The sequence below is a fragment of the Phyllostomus hastatus genome, unplaced genomic scaffold (genome assembly GCF_019186645.2).
Source record: "Phyllostomus hastatus isolate PE091 unplaced genomic scaffold, TTU_PhHast_1.1 phas_contig_798, whole genome shotgun sequence".
Lineage (NCBI taxonomy): Eukaryota > Metazoa > Chordata > Mammalia > Chiroptera > Phyllostomidae > Phyllostomus > Phyllostomus hastatus.
This window is the reverse complement of record NW_025333959.1, coordinates 63,444-72,057: the sequence shown is the minus strand read 5'-3', so window position 1 is coordinate 72,057 and position 8,614 is coordinate 63,444.

Here is an 8,614-nt window from a genome sequence, read left to right as displayed (position 1 = left end):
TTTAAAGATGTCCTAGAGGTTCCTAAGCTTCTCCTCATTCTTTTGAATTCTTGTTTCTTCATTCTGTTCTGGTTGAATGGTTACTTCTTCCTTCTGGTCCAAACCATTGATTTCAGTCCCGGTTTCCTTCCTGTCACTATTGGTTCCCTGTAGATTTTCCTTTATTTTGCTTTGGGTAACCTTCATCTGTTCCTTAATTTTGCAACCAAGCTTGATCAGTTCTGTGAGCATCCTGATTACCAATGTTTTGAACTGTGCATCTGATAGTTTGGCGATCTCTTTGCCACTTAGTTGTATTTTCCTGGAGATCTGTTCTTTCATTTGGGCCATTTTTTTTTTCTCTTGGCATGCCTGTTAAATAGTAAGGGGTGGAGCCTTAGGGGTTCACTAGGGCAGGGCAACCTGCATAGATGCCTTGTGGTGCTGTATGTGGGAGAGGGGGTTGAGAGGAAACAATGCTGTTTGCTGTGCCCTCTGCCGGTGTTCAGTCACTTCCCCCACTACCCACAAACAAATTGGACATTTCTGGTGCTGACTGCTGGGTGGGAGGGTTTGTGTATGTTCTAGGACCTTGTGGGTCTCTACAACAAACTCTCCTGTGAGGCTTGGAGTCTCCGATCACTGCTTCAACTTCCACAGGTGTTTTCAGTCAGAGGCTTTGAGGCTTTATTTCTTCACACTGGAACCCTGGGTTGTGCAGTCTGTCTCGCTCCCCAGTTGTTCCTCCTGGTTTATCTGCACATGAATGTGGGAACACTCAGTTCACCAGCCACTGCCTTGCCAGGTCCACCAGCCCCAGCCTGCCCTCCACCCCAGTCCTCCAGCTACTGCCTTGTTGCAAGTCCTCTCTGCCCGGCTGCCTGTCTCCACCCCTCCCACCGGTCTAGATGAATGTTTCTTCTTTAACTTCTTGGTTGTCAGACTCCATACAGTTTGATTTTCTGGCAGTTCTGGTTGTTTTTTGTTTGTAAACATGTTGTTGTCCTTCTTTTGTTTGTGCAAGGAGACACATAGTATCTACCTATGCTTCCATCTTGGCCTGAGGTCTCCTTTTGAATTTTTTGAAGGATAGGTGTCATTTCTTTTTGAAATGTTGGGTAGATTACCTGTGAAGACATCAGGTCATGACTTTTGTTTGTTGGGGGTTTGTTGTTGTTTTTTTATTACTGCTTTATGTTCATTAGTTGTAAATCTGTCTATTCAGAATTTCTGATACTTCCTGATTCAGTTTTAGAAAATTGTGCATTTCTGACTTATGGCCAAGATGGAGGCGTAGGTGGACACACTGTACCTCCACGCACAACCAATATTGGAACAACAACAATTTAGAGGCAGAATAACACCCAGAACTGACAGAAAATTTATTTGAATGGAAGTTGGACAGCCAAGAAGTTGAAATAGAGCCATTCATCCAGACCGGTAGGAAGGGCAGAGAGGAGCAGCTGGGCGCGGGGCGCGGCAAGGAGAACAAGGAGAATTTGGCACACAAGGCAACTGGGAGTGCATAAGGTATCTGGGGTACACAAGATCGCAGCGGGTGGACCCTGAGTAAACAAGCGGCAGCTGGCAGACCCAGTGAGGCGGCAATTGTGGAGCAGGGTAGAGTGCACAACCAAGGATCCCAGGGAGGGAACTGAGGTCCCACGGAGAACGGAGCTACTGCCATTGTTCCCTCTCGACCCTGCCCTCACACACAACATCACAATCTAGTGACTGGGGCGCCCAGCCCTGGTGAACACCTAAGGCTCTGCCCCTCACTGGAACAGGAGCGACCAGACCAAAAAGAGAGAGAGAGAGAGAGAGAGAGAGAGAGAGAGAGAGAGAGAGAGAGAGAGAGAGAGAGAGATATGGCTCAAACAGAAGAACAAATCAGTGCCCCAGAACTCATCCTTTGAGTGACCAAGAGATAGCTAACCTATCAGATGCACATTTGAAAACACTGGTGATTAGGAAGCTCACAGATTTGGTTGATTTGGTTGCAAATTAGATGAAAAAATGCAGGTTACCATAAAAGAAATGAAGGAAAATGCACAGAGAACCACTAGTGATGGGAAGGAAACTGGGACTCAAAACAATAGAGTGGACCAGAAGAAAGAAAGAAACAACCAAACAGGAAAGAATGGAGAAATAAGAATTAAAAAACAAAACAAAACGAGGAGAAGCTTAGGAACCTCCAGGACATCTTTAAACATTCCAACATCCGAATTATAGGGGTACCAGAAGGGGAAGAGGTAGAGCAACAGATTGAAAATGTATTTGAACAAATAATAAAGGAGAACCTCCCCATTCTGGCAAAGAAAATAGACTTCCAGGAAGTCCAGGAAGCTCAGAAAGTCCCAAAGAAGTTGGACCCAAGGAGGAACACGCCAAGGCACATCATAATTACATTGGCCAAGGTAAAAATGAAAGAGAGAATTTTAGAAGCAGCAAGAGATAAGGGGACAGTAACCTACAAAGGAGTTCCCATCAGACTGCCAGCTGATTTCTCAAAAGAGATCTTACAGGCAAGAAGGGGCTGGAAAGAAGTATTCCAAGTCATGAAAGACAAGGACCCATATCCCAGATTACTCTATTCAGCAAACCCTTCATTTAGAATGGAAGGGCAGATAAAGTGCTTCTCAGATAAGGTGAAGTTAAAGGAGTTCATCATCACCAAGCCCTTATTTTATGAAATGTTAAAGGGACTTATCTAAGAAAAGAAGTTTAAAAGAAAAACATGTATAGTAAAAGGACAGCAAACTCACAATTATTAACAACCACACCTAAAGCAAAACCAAAAGAAACTAAGCAAACAACTAGAACAGGAACAGAATCACAGAAGTAGACATTACATGGAGAGTTATCAGTAAGGGACTGGGAGGGGGAGAAGGGGGGGAAGGTACAAAGAATAAGTAGCATAAAGGGTAGGTAGAAAATAGACAGGGGGAGGTTAAGAATAGTATAGGAAATGAAGAAGCCAAAGAATTTATATGTACAACCCATGTACTTGAATTAAAGTGGCGGAATGTGGGTGGGAGGGTTGTGCAGGGTGGAGGGAAATCCTGGGGGAAAAATGGGACAATGGTAATAGCATAATCAATAAAATATATTTTAAAAAATTCAGCAAGTGTACAGGACACATGGACAAAAACTAGGGGACATGGAAATGGCAGGGAGGTGGGGAGGGTTGGGGGTGGGCTGAGATGGGAGTAAAAGACAGACAACTGTACTTTAACAACAATTAAAATAGAATAAAATAAATTCAAGAGGATGGAAGACTCCCACATTCATTTTATGAGGCCAGCATTATCCTAATTATAAACCAGATAGTACAAAGAAATAAAATTATGGCCAATATGCATAATGAACTTTGACAGTATAGTCCTCAACAAAATATCAGTTAAACGGATCTAGCAATACATTAAAAAGATCATATCAAGTGAGTTTTATTCCAGAGATGCAAGTTTGGTACAACATTCACAAATCAATAAATGTGATACATCACCTAAACAAATTAAAGGATAGACATCTCATGATTATATCAATGGATTCTGAAAAAGTATCTGATAAAATCCAGCACCAATCTGTGGTAAAAACTCTAAGCAAAATGGGAATACAGGAAACATACCTCAACTTGATAAAGGCCAAGTATGACAAAATCACAGCTAACATCCTACTCAATAGACAAAAACTAAAAGTGTTTCCCTTAAGATCAGGAAAAAGACAGGGATGCCTGCTTTCCACACTCATATTCAACATAGAATTGGAAGTCCTAGGCACAGTAATCAGACAAGAAGAAGAACTAAAAGGCATCCAATTGGAAAGGAAGAAGTAAAACTGTCATTATTTGCAGATGACATGATACTGTGTATTAGAGAGCCCTAAAATATCTACCTAAAAAACCTACTAGAACTGATAAGTGAATTCATTAAAGTAGCAGTACACAAAATAAATGTCCAGAAATAGGTGCATTTTTTATATATCAACAACACTCAGAAAAAATAAACTAAGACTACAATCTCATTTACAACTGCATCAAAAAATAAAATACCTAGGAATAAATTTAACCATGGATGTAAAAGACCTGTACTAGGAAAGTTGTAAGAATCTGAAGAAATGAAAGAAAAATACCACATGATATTACTTATGTATGGATCTAATGAACACAGTCAACTATCAAACAATGTAGCAACAGAAGCTTAGGTACATAAAAGAGACTGACAGCTGCTGGAAAGGAGGATGGGGTACGGGATGAAAGACAGTGAAGGGATTAACCAAAGAACATTTATGGGCAACTCATGGACTCAGATGACAATATGGGGATTTGGCTTGGGATGGGAGCAGGTGGGGTGGGAAGAGGAGAGGGTGGACCTTAGTGGGGCTGGAGAAAGGCAGAAAAAAATGGGATCAACTGTAACAGCATAAACAATTTTAAAATAAAGGAAAATGCTCTCCCCCCAAAAAAATCTGAAGGAAGAAATTGAAGAAGACACAAATAAATGGAAGTATACATTGTGTTCATGGGTAAGAAACATTATGAAAATGCCAATACTACCCAAAGCAATCTATTGATTCAGTGCAATTCCTATAAAAATACCAATGGTATATTTCACAGAACTAGAACAAATAATTCTAAAATTTATATGGAAGTACAAAAGACCCAAAGTAGCCACAACAATTTCAAAAAAGAAGAAGAAATTTGGAGGAATCTTACTACCTGATATCAAACTATACAACAAGGTCAAAGTAATCAAAACAACATGGTACTGACATGTAGATCAATGGAACAGAACAGAGAGCCTAGAAGTAATCCCTTGCCTTTATGGTCAATTAATATTTGACAAAGGAGGCAGGAAAATACAATGGTGTAAAGCTAGTCTACTGAATAAATTGTGTTGGAGAAATTGAACAGATACATGCAAAAAAAATTAAATGCGACCATCTTCTTACACTATACACAAGAATAAACTCAAAGTGAATTAAATACTTAAATGTTAGACTCGAAACTATCAAAATCCTGGAAGCATAGCAGTAAAATCTCAGATATTTCTTATAACAATATTTTTTGGATATATCTGTTTAGACAATGAAAACAAAAGGAAATACAAAAAAAATGGAATCACATAGAACTATAAGCTTTGGCACAGCAAATTAAACCAGACCCAAAATGAAAAGACAACCAACCAAATGGGAGAACACTTTTGCCAATTACAAAGGGTTAGGATCCCAAATTTATAAATTCGTACAACTCAAACCAACCAACCAACCAACCAAACAAACAAACAAACAAACAAGAAAGCAATGCAATTTCAAAAATGGGCAGAGGACCTAAAGAGAAACTTGTCCAAAGAGGACATACAGATTTCCAATAGATATAATAAAAGATGCTAAACATCACTAATTATCAGAGAAATGAAAATTAAAACCACAATGACATATCACCTAACTCCTGTCTGAATGGCTGTCATCAATAAATCAACAAGCAGCAAGTGTTCATGAGGATGTGGAGAAAAGGGAACTTCTTGCACTGTTGGTGGAAAAGCAGAATAAAGCACCACTATGGAAATAGTATGGCGTTCCTTCAAAAAATTAAAAATGGAACTGCCTTATGACCCAAAGATTCCACTTCTGAAAATATATCTGAAGAATCCCAAAACACTGTGTTGAAAGAATATATGCACCCCAATGTTCAGTGCGGTGTTATTGACAATAGCCAAGACATGGAAACAGCCCAGGTACCCGTCATTAGATGAGTAGATAAAAGGTTGTGGTGCATTTACACAATGAAATACTGCTTGGCTGTAATTAGAAGGGAAATCTTACTTTTTGTGACAGCGTGGATGGACATGGAGAATTTTTTTAAAGTTTTTTTCTTTCATTATTATTATTATTATTATTATTATTATTATTATTATTATTATTATTATTAGGCAGCATTATGCTAACTGAAATGGTTCCAAGAAAAACAAGTACCATATGGTTTCACTTACATGTGGAATTTAATGAACAAAATAAACTAACAAACAAACTAGAAACAGACTCATAGACATGGAGAATGAATGGATGGACAGCTGTCAGAAGAGAAAGGTTGTAGGGGGACTGGGTTAAAATGGTGAAGGGATTAAGCAAGGAAAAAGTCCATCTAGACACAGAGAACAGTATGGTGGTTACCAGAGGGAGAAGGAGTGGAGGAGGTAGAAGAGGTAAATGGGGGATAAATGGTGATGGAAGGAAATTTGATGCCTGGTGGTGATCATGAAATACAATAGACAAATGATGTATTATGGAATTGTACACCTGAGAGCTAATAATTTTATTAACCACTGTGACCCCAATAAATTAAATTTTAAAAAGATGACATGACTGCAGCCCTACATCTAGAACACAGACATCTGTGAAACTCTGTTGTATTCATGAAAATTGCTATTTGGCATATCAAAATAGATAGTTGTCTAATGTAATAACACACATAAATTCTATGAAAAAAATAGGCCTTTCAAAATAGCAACAACAACCCATCTCTTAACACATAAAATCCCAAATCCCAAAACAGACTACAGAAGAAAAAGAGAAAGTTTCTCCTTAGATGCAGAAATCTTAAATGAGAAAATAGAAATTACATCATATTTTTGGTACAGACAACATAATTATCTTCACATAGAATTATCAATCCAATGAATGGGTAGACATACAAGTCAGACATTGCTTTTTTTAATTGAAAGAAACTTGTCTGAATTTATAAAATTCCTGCAACATGGAAGTTGGAAGTGAGGAGTATAGGGGAGCTTCCTCCCGACAAGGGGCCAAATCCTTGAAAGTACCTTCCATTTCCCTCTTCTGTTAATAATAGCAAGTCCTCAGAGACTGGGATAACAGACAAGATTTGGCTAATTATGAGCTGTGAGCATTGAGCTCCCAAGTCTATGCAAGAATAGATCATCAGCTTTGCCTCCAGCCCTTGAAGTTCCCCATCTCAGTCCAGTGGGCTTCACATCTGAGTTTTCTTGTCTCATGTCACTGCATCAGGAGGCCCATGATGAACTCAGCCATACTGCCAGCCCTGGGGTTGGAGCCTGAACCTTCAGTGCCCATGCAGGGCAGCAGCAGTGGATTCTCACTGCCTGGTCCTACTGCAGCAGAGACAGAACAGCCCCGTAAGTACTATGGAGATGATGGATGGAGAAGAGACTGTCAGGGGCATTTTCTCTTTTCATCATTAGGACAAACAGGAGAGTTGGGGCAAATGGAGGGGAGGGCACCAACATGGAAAGTTTCAGATATTTTGGTTCTTATACAGGCTGATTCTGAATATGTGGAGGGAAACAATGGTCCAATTCATTTCTGATCGCCCAGGGCCTACACTCTGCTCGGCAGAGAACAACAGCAATCTTTGTTAAATACTGAACAGACTCTGCCTTGGATCTCAGAAACAGAGAGTAGGCAATATTGCTCCCATGCAACAGGTGCTGTCCTTCATGTGCTTTCATTCTTCCAGCAATGTCTCATAGGACTAGACGGGAGATACAACTGTGCCTGCATGTATCAATGGCACTGATTTTCTAATAAACCTATCAATTTTCACTAATAGAATTTACAACACTTAAATATAAAGAAAAACTCTGCTGATTTTCATAAATAGGAAAAGATAAAAAAGAGGAAAAAAAGAGAAGTAAGTCTTAGTGTGTGCTCTGAGACATATGTTAGGATTTCCACTTACTCCGTGAACCAATCACCTGGGACCTGATAGGCTTCCTCCCCTCACTGCTCTCTGATGGAATAATATGTCATTACACCTTTCTCATGATTGTTTTTATCAACAAACCCACTATTTCAACCTGATTTCAAAAGCATGACTGAACATTTCTTGAGGGTAAACCTCTGTTGGATGTCACATGTTTCCCAGAGGTGGGTGTTATTCTCCCATTTCTATGTAAGAGATACCAGCCAAGAGGGGTGGAGATATCACACACACTTCACATTGAGTGTCTGACAGCTGGGGAACTCAGTCCCTGATTCCCACCTCAGGACTCTGTCCCCTCCACTGCAGCAGAATGATTGCTTCTTTCAAAACCTGTTTTATCCTCAGATGAGCAAATGGGGGCTTACCCACCAATCCTTTCTTTTCGAATTGGGGGGGGTTCACCTGTGAATTAGCAAAGTGGAGCCAGTGGTCTGCAGGGACCTTTACTGAATGAATGTGTCGATCCTAGGGGTTTCGATGAATAGTGGCACATGTGTGAGCACGTTTTATAAAGCTCAGATATGGAAATACAATTCCCCATAGGAGATGGGATTTTCATGTGACTCTACCATGAAAAGACTACTGCTAGTCAGACATCAGGGAACCTGCTAATTTCACCCCTTGGCAATCATTTTTTGTCTCATTTTTCTATTGGGAAAATAAATATAGGTAATTAATAGTAAAACTGCACGTATATCAATTTTCTTTACAACTCAAGTTTTTTATGCCTATGTGTTTAAGAAATTCTCACTTGTGTGATGTGGAGAGGGGCATAAGAATTTTCTTAACCACTGTCACAGAAAACAATTGAAGAATAAAATGAAGTTTAACCCACAGGTAATATTAGACATCACTTAAAGTGTTGCAACAGATGTATGCATATCACAAAGAGAC